This window comes from Calidris pugnax, unplaced genomic scaffold (genome assembly GCF_001431845.1).
Source record: "Calidris pugnax isolate Ruff unplaced genomic scaffold, ASM143184v1 scaffold44, whole genome shotgun sequence".
NCBI classification, from domain to species: Eukaryota; Metazoa; Chordata; class Aves; order Charadriiformes; family Scolopacidae; genus Calidris; species Calidris pugnax.
Window position 1 is genome coordinate 39659833 of NW_015094506.1, and position 19608 is coordinate 39679440.

A 19608-nucleotide genomic window follows, 5' to 3' on the forward strand; every position below is an offset into this window, starting at 1 on the left:
ATTTCAAGGATATCTCTTTTGGGTGCATGAAGGTGGAGGCATTTATCGGATGGACAGAAAGAGTTAATCTTTGGAAGAAAAAAACAAACTTTCAAGAGTTGATATTTCTAAGTTAGGCACTCTAACCACTGTGTGAGTGAGAAAGAAGTGCAAAAGAGAGAGGGAAATGTACTTGGAGGGCAGGAGCAGACTGAATGAGACCAGAGGAGAAAGTAAAAGTAGTACAGGTTCGAGGAGGAGAAAAAAATAATCCATAGTCAAATTTTCAGATACGAAAGGCCTTGTGCCATAACACTCTGCATCATATTTGTTGAATTCTTGAGCTCCTATCTTCCACATCTGAATTCGCCCAAGCAAAAGACAGGGGAGTGAGAGACAGTTATGCAAAAGTCCACCAAGAGTGAGGAGGTAATCAAAAAAGTTAAGAAGACAATATTTCTTAAAATCTCAACCCATTATCGATTTGATGCCTTGAACATTTTCCTTAAGACATGTGGGTAAGTTCTTTCTTCCACAAGATAAGATGTTGTTTCTACCAAAAACCAGCTAAACAACAGGTTGTTATGCAAGATCTCAGCAGTGAAAACATTCAGCCTGTTCAGCTTTCAAACCTTCCTGCTCCAGACAGTGCTGAATAATCCATCTACTCTCCATTCTGCGATGAAAAGACTCTCTCAGCAGAAGAGATGATTCAGTCCAATATCTATACTGAATGGTTAGTGGCTGAAGACTCACAAGACAAGGGAGTCTAGAAACCTGTGACTTCTGGTAATACAAGAGATGTTCCTTCATTGTCTGTTGATTTGCACCAGCGAAATAGTTAGTCACATTGGCACTGACAGGAAGCAGTGGGTAGTAGGCACTAGGACTCCCTTCTGTAGCGAGTGGAGACACCCATCTTCTTGTATGACTTATCGTCTCATGAATTTTGTTGCTTAATTGGTCTCAGAACTCAGAAGTTGTGGAGGGACTGCTGAAGCCCATCTCGACCTTGGACTGCAAGCCTTTGCTCTCCATTCACATGGGCACCAAAGGTACTGTTCTGAGTGCATCAAGAGTGACTACAGTGCCCTGGGGCTCGGCAAGGGGCATCTGAGCTCAAATATCTTTTCCTCTAGTCTGCTGGAACAGGGGAAAGGCTCACATAAGAGCACATTCCTCTTGAGGGTCCATACGTCTCTGACATTGTAGACAGCAGGGGTATTTTTATGACTACAAGACAATTTATGAGAATTTGGGAACAGTGGGAAGAGACAGGATACAAAATGTTTGAGGAAAAAACATCTTTGGCATCAAAGCAGGTTCTGGGGGGGATGGTGACCAGAGGCTGAATTTGAAGCAGAGAAGGAAGTAAGAAAGTGTGTGGAAGAACAGTGTGATGGACTGTATTTGCCTCATATTTGCCTTCTGAGTGCAGCGTGACTAGAAGTCTAGCTCAAACACCTGTATGCAAGACATGCAGCATGGTGCAGCATAGTTCTGGAGTGCTGCAATGGACAGACAGAGGAACAGGTCCTGGCCAGCAAGGTCCCAACTCTTCCAGCCATGCAACCAGGCTTGGCTCCTGGCTCTCTGTCACTTAGGGAGCAACACCATGGCTATCTGACAGATATTGGCATGAACACGATGGAAAGGTAAAGATGAAAAAAAGGGAAGAATAAGAAAGGATAGAGTGATGAACAATAAGATGTTGGCATGGAAAGAGAATAAGAAAAGTAGGTAAGAGTTAAAAAAGCAAAGTTTCAGAAAAAGAGAAACAAAAGGACAGAATAGAAGTTTTGATGAGTTGAATTAGCACATCACTATGAACGTAAGAAGCTTTTCTGTTAACAAACTCCTGATTTGAGGATAGAGGAGGAAGTTTGGAAGCTGGAGATATGGAAGCTAGTGAACACCTCATTTTAATCTAAAAAAAATGTGACTGAGTGGAATAGTCAGTTTTATGCACTGTTAAATATAATTTCTCATAAAAATAAAAATAAGACTGGAATTTACATCTGAGCATATTACTTTTAATTCATACTCAAAAGTCTTTTTGGCATCAGCTGGGAACGTATAATTTACTTGTCACATGGGAGCAAGTTAGTAATTTCTCTCTTTTTTTTTTTGTATTGTAAAAGAGGATATGATTGTTTTAGGTCCTGTCTAAATGAAAAGGTGTTTTTAATACAGCTCCATGGCTGGTAAGATATATAAACTAAACAGATATTCAAGATGTTGAATTATTATACACAGACTTGCAGCAATATTTGATTATGAATCTTTGCCATTCCAAGTCAGATTCCTCTACAGATCGCAATGTGCGTTGTTGCAGATATGTAGTATGGCTTGACTTAATAATCACAGAGGCATTATTTCTTTATCCAGAATTTCAAGTTGTGTATATTTATTCTGAAAAGGTAAGAACAGTACAAGGCATCTAGCTTAGCTTATTTGAAAGGTATCAACTGTTTAAATGACATTTTCACCTTCAGCAAATACATCTTTACCAGCTAGAAATGGTGATGCTATCATGCTGCAGGCAATCTGTGATACAGTCATGTCACAAATAGGTGTCAACTCTCATTACATTCTCAAGTATAAATTCCACTTATCAGTTCCCACATAGTTGCAGATGTTTTAACAATCCCATTTTACCATGATTGCACCAAGGCTCAGCCTCAAATGCTTTATGATATACTTGTAAGAGCTACTGTAGGTGCACCAGATTTTGGGAACATTAAGTGTAGTTGGTAGCCACGTGGGAATTTTTATTTCCAAAAAGTACTGAAGATACTAGTAATCTATTGTCCAGCTACCTTGACAAACAAGAGAAGTAATTTGTAATTTTCCATTACTTGTTTCTTCACATTCTGGTTTACAGTATTACAACAAATTTACTTCTTATTTGAAATTCAGAGGTAACATAGTTTTCTGAAATATTTTTCCAGGAAAATACATCAATCAACTCATGCTTGGATGATTAGTAAAGTTCTTGGGTTTTGGTGTTAGCCCAAACCCATATGACTTATTAGAAATGTGTTTTTAAAATCTTTTGAAAAGTAGTATTTGTGACGTGTACATATAACTTTTAAAATCAGAACCACATTACTATGATAAAAGTCACCAATTTTTAAAGACAACTATGCTATCTTTCTGTTTCCTACATAGATTATTTTTGGTGCAAAGCTAGCTTCTATTTTTCCTAGGTAAGTGAATTTTGAGAATGTCTCAGTATTGTAATAAAATACTACATAGAAACACACCAGACAATGACCCACTATGGTTCTAAAATGTCTCATTTTACTACTATTTTATACTAATTTTATAGAGTCAGGTACTATCTAAAACCTGACAATTGTAAACCAGCTAGTAATAGAAAAAATACTGAAAATAAGCATAATATGTAATAGCTATCAGAGACAATTTTAGAAAAATAAATGTCGCCTTTATTTAGTGGGATAGCACTCTGCTGAGTGCTACATGTTTATACTGGTGTAACAGTATAATAATAATAAAAAGCAAATAAAGAAATAAAAATAACAATAAAAAGCAAACCTGAAAGACGGCCTTTTACCACACAGGTCATAGTTTGTTCTTCCAGCATTCACATTGCAGAGCAGTTCCATTTCATTTTAACTTACCTGCAGAAACATTTTCAACTCAATATTTTCTATTTCTGTCTTTTTAGACATTGTGCATTTATCCTTACATCTTTCTATTCTTCCACCTTACTTTGTAGTTGATAAAATACACTGAATATTACAATATGCTCATCTTAGACCTTAACTTTATTACTAACTCAAATTTTAATAATATAAAGTGGATGAGAAGGGTGAGAGAAAGTCTAAGTTAAATGTCTACTTTCTCTAGAAAGTCAATACAGAGAAAAACGAACTTCTGAATAGTGGAAGAGTTTGCTTAGGATAGCTGTGTGCCGGTTCCACAGGGATGTAGAGAATCAATAGGAAGTGATTAATACCATTCTTCCCATAGGATGTAACTTGCTTGACCCTCCCCTGAACAAACTACTGTAGTCATTATCTATTTCTTGCTTATTAATCTAACAGTGGGGTCACATGAAACATCCTAGGCTTTTCTTAGTTTGAGGTAATTGAATGCACCTTTTCCACAGATCAGACAAATACCAAAAAATCAAACCAAAAGCAAAGGGGAAAACAGGTATCTCTGGTCAGTGCATCTGAATCACAGTGTGGTCATTCAAGCAAGAATCTTAGTTCAAAAGAGCAACAGACAAAAATATATATTTTTTTTTTTTTAGTTTTCTGGGGAGCAAAAATCTCATCTGGCCAGTTTAGCACCAGCTATATCTGTAGTCATTTCATATTTTATCTCAACTGGTTGAAAAGAAAAATAATATTTGAAATAAGGATCAGAACCCCTGCTTGTCCTGAAGGGACTACTCATCTACTCAGATATTTCTGTCTTGCCTTTTTATTGCCCTCACCCCAGCACATACATAGCAACACACAAAGCAGCCCAAAATGGCATTAATTCTTTTCACTATCTACAAGAACCAGAGGGGAAAAAGGTCACTTTAACAGTACAAGTCTTCATAGGTAGTAAAGTAGCTTGAGTGTAGTACAAAGTGTGTTTTCTCTTTCAAGTCAGTAAATGTCACCTCCAGGATGATTCCAGGTCATGGCTGTTTGAGGAGAGTGAGAAAGCTTGGAGGATATTGCCAAACCAATATCTCTGCATCTTCTACCATCAAACTAGAATAACCAAGAAATTACATTTCTGCAATATATCCAGACACCGCCAGTACAATTCAGTGTTACACACACACAAAAAAAACCCCAACAAAACCAAACAACTCTAAACTTCCAATGTCGCAGAAAGGCACATTATGTTTCTATAAGGTACCTTGATTATCATTAATACTTAATTACTAAAAAACTGCATTTGACATGTCACAATGATAATTTTCCAGCTTTGTTTTTTCACTGTCCTTGAAAAAAATTACCTCATTCTAGATAAATTTAAAAATACTCAACATTGTATGTTTGAACAAAATACTGATGATTCCCAGCATCTAAGTTTTAAAAAGTTATTAACAGTGTTATATGATTAATAAGGTCAAATGAGATAAATGTGACTGGCATTAACAGGTATCATTTGCTCATATAAAAATTATTGTGTGCCAAATAAGAGATTTGTTGTGACCAGATAAGTTAAATTTAGACTAGAATTCAGCATTCAGGTTTTAGATGGAAGCAGAGTTTGGAGTTAATAGCAGTGAAATCTCATACTGTCTCTAATTATTTCCACACGATATCATGCTCAAAAAAGTAGAAGGGTCATAATTATTAGCAGATACTGCTAATTCTTCCTTCCCTTAGTGAGATGACAAATTCCTGAAAGATAAGGACACATCTGCAGTAGAGCAGAAAACAGTATCCTATTATTTTACAATGAAAAATATTAGGTCACAGATTAGATTAGTAATTCTAATTCATTCTTTCAAAATCTAAATACTGTCATAAGGCATAGGCTTGAAGTCCCATTCTATAGTTTTGCTCATCTTTATAATTCACATATTTTCTTATAGCTTTGTTTTCCTGCACTTCAATAATTTATTATGAAATTGGAATTATGATTATTTTTTTTAAAATATTGTTATAATAAGACAAAACAGAAAAAAAAATAAAAGCAGTAAAATATCCAAGCCATGATTTTGGGGGGTTTTATTGTTCAGAAATTTACTAGAACTCTTTTGGTCCTATAAGGAGATGAGTTTAATGTATATGCAACTCCCAGAGAGAACAGTCCTTGTTTCAAGCAGATTTCCTAATGAAGCAACAGAAGATTTCAGGATGTGACTAGCTTCATGATATGCATCTATGTATGCAAAGGGAAGGAAATGTTCCTCTTTTCACAGAGTCAGTGTAGAGGCAGAAGTCCAAGCCTTACATTGCACAGGAGTGGGGAGGCCCAGCAAAAGGATGAATAACTGGATGAATAACTATCATATGAAGAAATAATCTCTTACCATAACAGATACTGGAGGCTTGTGGATTCTGGCAACAGATTTTGTCACCTGTCATTTGTAGACAAGCTACAGACATGGTAACAGAAGGTGTGAAAGAAAGTGTTGGGGAGCATGTCAAACAACCTTGGCCAGTTGTACCTAATCCGTATCTGAAGCAGTGCCACAAGGAGAAAGGAATGGACAATGGTAGTTAGAGGTCCCCTTCTGCAAGGGAAGAAGGCTCCCAAAGCTTCCTCTTTTGCAGCCTGCCAAAGAGTAACATAGAAATATCACAAGGGCATATAGGGAAAACCTTGATGAAATTTGAAACTAACAAAGAGTGTGTAGGACAAAAGAAGGACATCTAGAGGTATGTCAGCTTTAAAAAGGAAGTCCAAGTATAGAATCTTTTCCTGTTGCCAAAAGATGTTGTGTCCTAGAGGAAAGGATATAGAAAATGCAGAAGTATTCAGTGCCCTTTTAGCCACGGTTTTTAATTTCAAGCTCTGCTCAGGCTGTCTGGGGGTGGCAAGAGCTCCTCCATGAGGAAAGACCAGCTGGTAACCAAGGACATAGGCAAGACAGTGCCTGGGTGCATTTCAGCATATCCAAGCAGAGCCAGACTGGTGACTGATAAGTTCTGGTGACAGTATGATAATCATCAGCCAGAGGAAGACAAGGTAAAGGGTCAGCTTCAAGTTCAGAAAAATACAGCCCACAACAAAGGATGACTGAGTTAAGGTGTTATTGCTGATACTGGACATGCACACATCCATCAGACCAGACAGAATCTGAATGCAGTCTGGTTAACATAGTTTTGATGCTACTCCATCTAACCTTTGAGAAAAAACTAAGGATAGACTAAAGGCTAGACTCTTCTCAGAGGTGCACAGCAAAAGGAAAAGAGATGACCCATGCAAGTTGCAGCAGGGGAAGTTACAAACTGGATTTCATGAAAACAGAATCTTCATTCTTTACTGTGAGGGTGGTGAAGCACTGGAACAGGTTGCCCAGGGAAGTTGTGGATGTCCCATCCCTGGAATTCTTTAAGGCCAGGCTGGATGGGGCTTTGAGCAAGCTGGTCTGGTTGGAGGTGTCCTTGCCCATGGCAGGGGGGTTGGAACTCGATGATCTCTAAGGTCCCTTCCCACTCTAACCATTCTATGATTCTGTGAAAATGACCTCCTTTCCAAATTAATTGTTCTATGTATCTAATGCAAAATTATTTTATTGAATTTTTGGCAAGCATTTCCTTCATGAAGTTCTTTTCGTAATCCTTACCCCAGCACAAAAACTGAGTAAAGCAAAATAATACTTGTGAAAGTTGGCTAGCTGGCTTCTTCACATACTTATTCAAAAATGTAAAACAAATACTGATCTATAATTTTAATTCATTTGATCATACCAGAATCTCGTCAGGAAAGAGCAATATTACTGCACAGCCTAAGAAAAAGCTATTGTTCATTATCCAAAAATTTCAATTTGAATACTTGTTTCAAATTTCAAATAGAAATGGTTACAATAGGGTTAAAGAAAAATGTATTTTGCATCTTCAGGGTCTCCATAGTTAGTCTTACTACTTTGGTCCTGAAGTTAAACTTAAAAAAAGATACTGTAAAATAAAAAGCCACTGGAATTTAGCATCTGTAAGAAGGTGGTGAACTAGGAATAGACCATTTTCCGTGTAGGATGATTGGATGATTGAAGATTTTTTTATGCCTTTTTTTTTTTTTTTCATTGATACAAGTAGAAAAAAATAGAAACAAACTCAGATTTCTTCTTCAAATCATTAATCATTTAAACTCTTACTGAAACTATGGTTCATAAATTTTTCATAAACTTTTGCTTTCATAAACTGGGTGCTTAAACATACATTGGGAATTTTAGTAGACAGATATTGTACTTTGAGATAGACACCACATTGGCTATGAAATAGGAATGCTTTAGCAAAAAGTTGTATTGACTTCCAGAAATTATAAGGAATATGGGATTTTTGAAATGCCTGTTCTACACGTCTTATTAATTTACACTTTTTATGTAGATATTGATATCAGAACATTGACAGGACCAGAAGGCAGACCTGAAAAGAAGAAATTCTTGTATAAGACATATTTCTTGTTGAAGAAGAGAATATATAGATAAAATTAGTGGTTTTATCCAAATAATAGTGGGAAATTTCTTTCCGTGACTTAGATCCACAGCTGATGGCAGGTTGTTTAATACAGCTCTTACAAACAACTTTCAGAGCTGTGGAGATTGTGAGAATAATATCTCTGTCCGCCTTACACACTGCTTTCAAAAATAATTCTGAAATGACAAGAGATTGATAGGTTTCTTCGATAGCTTTTTTTTCTTTTAAGGCAGTCAAGTGGCACTTGAGGAAAAACCAATAAAAAAGGAAAATTGTTTGAAGATTAAGTACTGTACCAGGAGCTGGATTACTGAATGTATTTACTTATTTTAACAGTATATACCCATAATTCATCCACGAATGTAGGCAATCTTTTCCACTCCATCACATTTGTATTTTGATTTTAATATATCAAAATACTTAGCATATATAAAATAAAATGTATTATAAGTGAAAGAATATATTCAGTATTTAGAAAGTAGGAAAACTTCATGAGAAAAATGTATACAGACATTAATACAAAAATAAATACATGTTATATTAACCTATACTGAATTCACAGTGGCTGCTGGCATCATCCTTATCAGCTGGCATCATCCTTATCAGCTGAAATGTAGTTATTCCAATTTCACAGATACATATGTAAAATTAATATAAATATGTAATATTACTGGAATAAAAATACTTTCTGCAGACCAAATAAATCTCTTCTTAAAATAGTCAGATCAAGTTAGACAGATCACTTACTGGGTTGAACTATATGGTGATAATTAACCCACCAGTTAGCAAATTTCCTAGAAAAATGTGATATTTTAACCTGCTCAGCCTCATTTAATTTATAGTTTTTAGCTGTTTGGGAGATATAGAAAATAGTCACAGTACTGTTTTAAATTAAGATAGGGAAACTTACTAAAGTGGATTAGGTATGGACGTACAAACAATTTTTTTTTAAAAAAAAGGTCTGAATCAGCAACCTGTCTTATTATGTATTGCTGAGGCCAATTATGCAAACATATTCAGCACGAGAATTTAGAGACCATTAAACATTACAACTGTCCCCGCTCTGCCATAACTGTACCAGCACCTGCTGCAAAACTACTCTGTGCTGATCTGCTATGAAAATGCGGTATTACCAGATCTCACATTGATTCATGTTGTTCACACCTGCAGAAATAGTAGTTGGACATTACAGTACATCAAAGACTATGTCAAGAAAAGTGGTTTAACATTTTGTATAGAATGATTTTTAACGCTGCTTGCTCAGTAGAATTGTACTTCCTGTTAATGTGCAATATTTCGTATTGATGCTTAAGCTAATACAGGAGGACAGAAATCCATTTTCCTCGTATACAAATCAGAAATGTCAGAAGTATGAGCCTTTAGCTGATCCAGCATGCTATAAGAATCAATCAGAATAATGTCCACATAATCTCTCTTTTACTTTAAACATAGCTCCCAGTCAAATACTCTTCTCTCCTGCTTAGTCAGCAATGCAACTGAAAATACCATTCTTCCCATAGCCGGAATAGGGATAAGTTTTCATTTTAGAGAACTTTTCCAGCTGTGTTATTGTCTGTCTTTTCAGTGCATCAGCCACCTTGTGTTTCCTTTACAGTTCCAGAGGAGTCACCAACTAGCTTCAGACTTTGGAGCTCCCTGGTTAATTCATGCAACTGAATGACTGTTCTTTGTTTGAACATTCATGTTGTAGTAGCCATGAGAAATTGTTTTCAAATTGTTTTAAAGTTTTGGGGTTTATGTGTTTTGATTTAATATGATCCTAAAAGATAAGCACTGCAAAGCTTGCTAAATTAGTTATGCTTATTGGATTTCAAGTTAGGCCTTCTAATCACTTTGCCTTCTGCAAATATCTTGGGTGAACGAGGTTTCAATCTTCTTACTTTGTTGGCTACTCCATATTATTGATCAGAGTTTCTCAGAAAGATTTTTGTTGTGTCGCTCAATGAGGATCAGTTTGAAAAATCCTAAGCAAGCCAGAAATAACTTTTTAAAGCCCTCACTTTTGTTCCTTTCATTTTACCACAAATTTCTCTTAAATTGTTCTCTTATTTTCTCAGAATTCTACTTCTTATAATCTTATAGACAATGAAGAAGCAGACAAATCAGAGCAGTTTAAAATCAGTCACTTTCTCTAATTATATTGTATTAGGGTGGGGGTTTTTTTCCCTCAAAATGGCAATTTTAATGGAAGTATTTTTCTTAAGGTTTCTTCTCCTGGAGTCATAAATGAATATAGCTTTACATGAATGAGTCTACTCTTCTATTTGTTTTTGCTCTTTTTTAAGCCACTAAGTTAAGTGTTTCATACTTTCAGCATGAAAGAGCAGAATCAATGACATGAACACATAAAGACTAAGCAGGGGCTACTTCTGTTCTTGCTACTAGTCTTATTGCATGTACGTCAAATATTTTGCTACTTGGGACATAATAAATTCTTTGAGAAATTAAATGTAATGTTTATGAATGTTTATATGAAGTAAGGAAAAATATCCATCTAATAAAGCTTTCTGTGCTTATTTTGTCAAATGTTAGCTACTTAGACTATGAATATAAAAATAGGCTGTCTATAGAGTATATTCTCTATCAGCCTCCAAGAGTTTGCAGTATTGGCATCTCCAGAGTTAAAATTTCTATTTATATCCTGGTGTTTAAAAGGTCTGGAAGGACTTTTGAGCTGCAGATATCCTAATTGAATTTTTATTTCATTTATACATTTGACTTTCATACTGTGGCAGTTGAATTCTGCAGTTTACTTGAGATTGTAATAGTGGGATGGGATTCAGGAAAATATTTTCATTCTGAGATCTCCCTCAGCATGTTACACTCTCCTATAAAAAGATGGTAGATGCCTTGTGTTAGTTTCCTTCTGCTGATAGATTTTGGTAGACCTTTGATGTTAACATGTTTGCAGAAATTATTTGATGTATCAATACAGTCAGGACTAGATTTGCAACTAGTTAGTTGCAAATAGCACTGGACAGGATTTTTTTGACAAAAAAAATAATGTTAGGGGATTTTAACTCCAGAATGAAATTGTTAGTTGAGCTGGGGTTGTTTAGTATGAGGAAGAGGAGGCTGAGAGGAGACCTCATCACTCTCTACAACTACTTGAAAGGACACTGTAGAGAGGTTGGTGCTGGTCTCTTCTCACAGGTAATTAACAATAGAACGAGAGGGAACGGCTTCAAGCTCCAACAGGGTAGGTTTAGATTGAACATTAGGAAGGAATTTTTCACTGAAAGAGTGGTCGGGCATTGGAACAGGCTGCCCAGGGAGGTGGTTGAGTCACCGTCCCTGGCTGTGTTTAAGGGACGTTTAGATGGGGTACTGAGGGATATGGTGTAGGGGAGGACTTTGTAGAGTAGGGTAGATGGTTGGACTCGATTGAAGCAAAGTCTCATCCTAGGTGAGTATAATAACTATCAAGAAATTTCTGTTTAATGTATTTAATAACTTATTTTTATTTTATAGACTTACAAAGGTCCTAGATCAGACCCTGTTTGTCCTCTTAGAAATTAAGATATAGCCTTTCTATTCTAATGGTTTCAAGAATTAGAAAACATAGCTCTATATTGATGATTTGCAAGTAAAAAATATATACTGAAGATGTTATCTGTTATACACTTCTTCACAATTAAATCTTCATCCTTAAGGCTTTTTTTGTAAGTACTGAGCAGTGTTAGAGAATTAGTGCTGGAGACGGATATTTAAATGGAAACAGAAAATAAAACTGAGAATTGAATAACTGCATGGAAATCATGCTGTTCCAAATCCTTCTTGCAAAAAGTAGACATAATTTTAGTAGCAAGACAGTGTACAAAACTTAATACTAAACCAGATTTTATATAGGTTCAATATAATGGATTTAGTGACAAAAGTAACTGTTGGAGCATGCTGGTGAGTTTTGTGCAAAATTCTAGCAAATTGTCTTTTTCTTTATACAAAATCCTTGTTCCCCTTCTTTTCCACCTTAAAATAACTTTTCCAAAGTCAGCTTCTATTCTCACTAGCTTCCAGTTCTAAATTCTGGGGGTTTTTCTGACACATCAGTCATTTTTAAGGAAAGAACACAGGTTTTATGACAATTTTCACTTGATTGAAAAAGCTATTTTTTTCTATCAGAAAAAGAAAATTCAACGGAAAATCACTTTACTGAAGTAACTGCTTATATAAAAGAAAAGCTTAAGAGAAATTATTTACAGCTTGGTTGTGCTGGGTTCATAGGCAGTGTATATGAGAAATGACTGGAAATAGGTAGATTTATTTGTGCACGTTTTCTAAACCCCATCTGCAGCTCAGTAATAATGACTTCTGCCATTTCTAGCACAGGATTCTGCAGAGCACAGGTCTCTGGGCTGGCCTGGGCTCACCTTGGCCGGAGCTGGGCTGAGCTGGTTTCAGTTCCTGCCTTGGGGCCAAGTGCCTGTTGGCTCCCCTGTCTGAGCTTGAGCTCTGCCACTGCGTCCATGGGAAGGGTGTGGGAAACCCAGGGAACTGCTGTTCAACAAAAAAGAGACCCTGGTGGGACTGAGCCTGGGGAGCCTGTGGGGTCACACTCACACTCAGCTGAGACCAGACAGAAGGCAGCAGCCCAGGGTGAAGAAACATAAAAAGAAACCCAAGTAGACCCCAGTACTGAGGATGAGGGGATCCCCACCAGGAACACTGAATTTTTCCCAGGAAGGGATGCAAGATGTTGGTGACTTGCTGTGACAGAACGGTTCCACTTGGCTAGAGGAAGGCTGCCTCCATTGGCCATGTGAGCTGTGGGAACACTGGGAGGGTGAGCACAGCACAAAAAAGGACTAGATATTAGAAAGGTTTTTTTGTATAAGACTTGCAATGGTATTAATATAACATATTTTTTTCTGTGCTAGTTTGTACTATGATTGTTACTATTATTGTAATTGGACTCTTTATACTTTTCAATAGGATTTTAAGGTTTTTAATTAAGCGAACAATAAATTATTGGCTCCGTACATGTGCTGTTTTCTTTCACCCATAACACATTTTTGAATGTAAACCAACCCCTTAAAAACTCAGGAAGCAACTGGGGCAATCATACAAAGTGCTCAGAAGTATCCCAAGATACTGAAATAGATGTAGATGCTGACATTAAACTCAATATAATTAATTTAAAGTTAATTCTGTTACGTTTTATCATATTTCTAGTACTTCAGACCTTAAAATAAATGAATCTCAAGATGGAAGGTTCTACTTCAAAATGAGGAAAAGTCTCCAAACATGGAATTGATTATTACTGTCATTAATAATTCTTCAACCGTCTTCTCATTTCTTCAAGAATTTAACTGATAAGTTAGTTTTAAAAAATAAATCGTTTAGTGATGGAAAGAGTTCAGAGGATATTGTTATTGTTGAAATGGTTTTTATTGTGCTTTTAGCTACCAGAGACTTTGAGATGAGCTCTCTGCAAGGAAGGAATGCAGGCATGAAATTTGATCAAATTTTATTTTTGTTTCACCTTCTAGTGTCTAGAATGACATAGAAAGAAGGGCAGTAAACACTGGAAAATATTTATCTTAAAAATGGTAATATGAAGGAGCATATCCTAATGGTAATGAAAACTGTGAAAGATCTTTATCTGCTATGGCATTGCAGGATGTCAACAAGAAATGAATGCACTGCAGTTGCTGCTTTTAAAAATATGAAATTTTATAAACCTCGTCATTGTGTGTGTTATCAGAAAATGCATCTGCTGAGAACTGCAGCATGCCTCTCTCAGTTTCTATTTGTTGAAAATGTTTTGTATTGTAATAGAAAACAATGCTGAATTGTCTACATAAATTGCTGACTGCTACATAAATATCTGAATGGAAACCTGGAAATATTTCCAGTTAGAATTTACTAGGCAGTGTCACACAGAATAAAATATAAGGGGTTTATTTTGGTAAATAGTAGAACTGGGAGGTACTGATTAAGAAGAATGACATGGAACAACAATAATAAGGAGCACATGAATTCTATGAGCTGTTATTCTTACAGATGATACAAACCCTAAAACTATGTAGACAGTTGACCTTTCTAATTGTTACTGTAAAATTATTTTTGATTTATATTCATCAGAATAGTAAAATAGAATTCTTAGATTTTAAGTTCCCTTCCCTTTCCTTTCCAACATGCTCAAAGAAACAGCATAAATGACATTCTAACAGAGCCAGCCCATAGCTCAGTGCTAGTTAGATGGAAACTTAATGAGGGATCATAACACTTAAGTTCCTCTGAGCAGCTACTTCATTTGGGCTAGGGGTACAGATTTTTCAAGGCACATGTCTTAAAAATTATTTGATGATTAAAAATACAAAACTATTTAGGAGAATTTAAATCCATTCGCAGAGACTGGGATAGACACTTTAAATTTAAAATATGCTAAAATGTTTCTTCCTGCTTATAGTATTGAATGCCTGTGCTTTTTCCTCACAAAAGGTGACTGCGTAAGACGACTCTAGAGCTCTGACTTTTTTTCCTTCTCAGATGATTTTTTATTCTGTACCTTCTAAGTTGTGACCTCAAAGTTCAGACCTCTGAGAAAACATTGTCCTGCACACAGGAAAGTGTCATGAAAAAATCAACTCTTCTAGGGAAAATCAGTCTGGAATGCCATCCCTGTCCTGGATCTCATTCATATGATGTGTGCCTGAGAAGGTAACTCACTGCTTTTTCCATTAATTGATAGAACTACTTCCATAAGTCCTAAGAATTTTCCATATAGATAAAGCCTACACTGTAAGAAATAGAGCAATTACCTTGCCTAAGAGAATTTATACAGTAACTAGTGTCAGAAAGGGCATTTAGGCATAGTTTGATTATTTGTTGGAAGGTGATGGAGCCATCATAATTAGAGATGGAAATCAAGGATGATTTTTCAATCCTTAAAAACGTTGCCTTTTTCTCAGTGGCACAGAGAATCAGGCACCTAATTCTGGGCCAGAAAAGCACAAACTTCATACCTTCAGTTTTACTGTTGTGGTGATTCTTGAAAAAGATGACATTCCCCTAACCAAATTGGGTCTTGTTATTCAACAGATGTTACGAATCAGGTTCTCCTCATGATATTTAGTGCTAATTAGAGCACAGTGAGGTGTCTCTACACCGTATTTTACTGCAAAGTACAAACATCTCCCTGTTTCCCAGGCTCTTCCTAAAATTTCCATTTGTCTTTTTCACAAAAGGGAAAAAAAGGGGGGAAATGTCATGTATGTATAGAAAATAGACCCTTGTTTTCTCTACCTCAAATGCTAGCATATTTAAAAATTATAGAGTATAAAAAATGTAGCTCACAATAGCCATTTTAATGGCAGTTCCTCCTGTGGAACAGTAGTACACCAGCTCTCAGATACAGAATATTTTCTCAAGAAAATAATCTTCCTCAAAAAAAGTGTGGTATCCCAGACTTACAAAAATATAACCACAACAGAAAGATCAGTAGCCATATTCTGAAAAGCATACAGAGCCAAAAATATACTGTGAGGATTTGCATTGAGTAATGAATAAGTCACTTATCTTTCATTTGTGGGATGGCAGAGAAAGGAAATTCATGCCTCAAAATGAATTAATTTTGGCTAGCTGACTCATCAGTGAATAATTTGTTCACTTGCAAAATAGACATAATCAGCAAGAGTCTAGATTTTGGTCACCAGAGATAAAATTAATTGATGTATTTTGCAAGTAAATTAAGTAAAGCAAGTAAAATCATATGATATATAGAGTCCAACGTGACAGTAAGAAAAAAACTCAAAAGACAAATCTGAAACAAGTCTGCTTCATTTATGCTAATAGCACCCACAGTGAATTTTCCTACCAGCTGTATCTTGGTTTTAAGTTTATTATTTCTAATTGCTCGATCTAAATTTTCATACTGTAAGTCAGTTTTAGAAAAAAATGTTTTTCCATTTGTCAGAATTAAATTAGATTCTACAACATATTTTTAGTTCCATTAAATATATTTTTAATATATTTGCTTTGTTAATTGGTTTGGTGACTTTTGGAATATTTTTCTTTAGGAAGGTGTCGGGGAACAAAAGCATGAGCACTTGGCTTGGTGATAAGAACAGAAAATCTGATTTTGTACAACACGTGATTATTCAAGCCTTGCTAAATTTTGACAGGGAAATGATCTGCAGATGCCACCTGTATCCTGCTGCCATTCCAGATAGGAAAGACCTTATAAAAGACCAAATGAAGATCCAGTATGTTTATATATATAAATATACCTAGAAGAAACTTCTATAGTCTAGTTTAACTCTTTACGATATAGAGCAAGATGAACAGAAATTTGTAGCTTTCTCCTTTCTGTCTTCTGAATGTGAAGAGGGTTGTTTTTTTAAAAAATAATATGTGGCATTCTGCCAACCTAAGAAGAAGCTGAAAAAGAGTCACTGAATTAGATGTTAAGAATCATTAGCGTAGTTCACTGTCCCGAGTCTGAAGTTGCTTTAAATACACAAGTTATTTTCAGGAACAATCCAAGGAGACCCTTAAAACTAGAGCAAAATTAATGATGTTACACAGAAAAACAGTAGGAATTATGTCCAGTGGCTCAGCATGATTACAGTTCCCCAGTGCCTTCACAGCTTTATACAAGTAATTTAGCAACACTTAGCAGTGGAGAACATATAGCAGCACATCTTAAATGCTTAAAAATAATTAGCAACATTAATTCACGTACAGGTTCTGAAGATTAGCTTTACTATATCTTGCAAAGGACTAAAAGCTAGCTAATCTTGTTCTTATCCAAGCTTCAGAATATTATTTTCAGCATAACTCTGAAGAAAAAGAAGTCTATACATTTTTGATACCCATACTATTGATGATGACTGAGGGCGTGTACTTAGGAGTAGACTTACACAGTGTAGCACTAGGAGGTAGTACACCTTAGTGGTGAGCACTGAGAAATTAAATTTATTTCTTGAAATGGCTTCCAACATCATTAGTCTGTCTGTTAAAATCCCCCTTGGGTAGCACAGGTACCAAATAGCTTTAATTTTCAGTCCCCATGATCCTGCACTGTCAGTGTAGCATCATCACTGCTTCACCTTTGTACACATGGTTGCAACACCAAATGCATGCAAGACTACTCCAATAAGTCTTTCCTGTGAGATGCCTCATCTAGGATAAATATTCATCTAAAGGAGTCTTCAAATACTGTCTAAATATCTCAGGCCCAAAGAGATGCCAGAAAAAACACTCAGGCTTTTGTTGCAGAATGTCTCAAACTATCTTGGACTGAGGGGATATTTGCAAGAATTTAGCCTGGTCTTGTGGTCACGGTTCAAAACTCCAGGCAGCTCCACTCAGAGAAAACAAAGTAAACCAGAATAAAACATAGCAGCACGCAAGTAATCTAAAAGCCGACTATGTTAAGGATTATGAGAAACACCAATATAGAATGAGAGTAGTCAGGCACCATGACAGTGGGATAAATACTGAATCAGGTGATGTGACCATTGTCATGCTTCAGTCAGTCTAAATTTGAGCAGTGAGGATTTAAGACTCTCTGTGTGAGTTGAATGAAGGAATGTGTATCTTTTCCCCAACTGGACCAAAAGGCAAAATATTTTTTCCTTTTTTAACATAGTAAAGTTAGACTCAATCACTCCTGGCCTGAAGGTGGCTGCTTCCATTTCAGGGCTTGTGTGCCCCAAAAATTGTCTGTTTTCTCTGTCTCCCCAATCAATACAGCTGGCTTTAAAAAGTGACACTGTTATAGCTTTACCCAAAACTGGTTTTGTATTTTATCCAGTGTTTTGCTTAATGCAAAATTCATAAATGGCACTAGGAGCAGAACTCAGGATTCCTTTTTTGCAGGTCAAACCCTGCCTCAGTGTGTTAGAGCATAGCAGTACATGCTTGCTTGTTTTTTCTTTCCAGCTTCATTAATTTCACACTTACATCTGCACAGGACAAATAGTGTGCAGTCACATCAGACTGTGGTTTTATGGTTAGAGTATTCTCCCAGAAAGGAGAAAACCAGGTTTCGTTTCTTTTAGGTTGAAAAAGACATTAAAATGTTTCTAACCCCATGCAAATGTGCAAGAACTGAACGTTTAACCTTCCCTGTGTATCTGAATAAAAACAACTATTACCTGTGTATTGCATGTCTGAAACATAATTCTTTAATATGCCTCACCAATCAAGTCACCGAGGCATTTTAGGGCAGAGTTTCAATGAGAGACCCTGGTTTAGGCAGCTTTTGTTGACAGTTCCTGTTCACTTCTGAGCATGAGCAAGAGCATGAGTTCCTTTTTCTGGGGCCATATGATGACTCAGACAGGACAATTTGCCTGGATTAAAAACTGGGGGAGGACAGTGTTTGCTTGTGTTTTATCTGATTTAATTTTAAGCCAGAGCAAATCCTAGTTTAGTTCATCACATACAGAAGCGGTGGCAGTACTGAGGGCATATCACAGATTTAGAAATGGATGGTCTGGGAAGGTAGTGTAGCAAGCACTCCTGCTGAAAAATAATTAACCAAGCATGATCTCAGTTTGTTTACATGGTGTTCAGACAGTTCCAGCCTTGACCACACTTCTTATTTTTCAAAATGTGGTAAAGCTGTTTTACATTATCTATATTTAAGTTGAAGCTGATGAAACTCAAAATTAAATCAGCTCTTTGCCAAAAGAAAAATATACTGTATTTTATTAATATACATGTTGATAGGAATTTGAACTAATGGACTAATTCACAGTCAACAAAGATGAGTTCCTAAAGGAAATCAATAGTTTTCAATTTGAAAGAGTAAACAAACATGTTTCTGTACTTCTGGGTGTAAACCTGAGGGGAGACTATAAATTAATTTACTGTGGAGTTTATTATATTAACAAATTAAAACTGCGCATTTCCTTCACTTCACTAAGTTGCTTGACTCAAGTTCCAATAGCTATCATGACAACTTCGAAGCTTAGCTTTTTGTTGTTTTCTTTCACTGTGTTACTATCTTTAAAGTAAAACTATTGCAACTCTCTACAGACAGTTTTTGTAGCCTTAGGAAAAGATATTCTAAGGAAAAACACCATTGTGAACATTGGTCCTAAGTGAGATTTGAATGCACGTTATTATATTATAATATATATTATATTCACATAATAAAATTCACATATATATCATAATTATTATATATAATATAATATATATAGTATATATTATATTCACATAATATAAGCACAACATTCTGCAGTTCCATTCAGGGTGCTATTTAGTATTAGAAACCAATGCAAAACTTCTGTGAAAGCAAAATTTAGCAGCTTCAGAAAATATCTGAAGGTTAGCACTTATAGGCTGCAGAATGGCAGAACCAGTTCAATGCTTCATTTCTTATTTTCTTATCTTCTTTTTTTTTTTTTTTTAGATTTCTAACTCCTTAAACAGTCTCCTATGGGCTACAGTATTGCACTCAAAACAATAGAAGCTTATGGCTACAAGTAGGCACGTGAAGCCACACGCATACAATTCCTAATAAAAATAT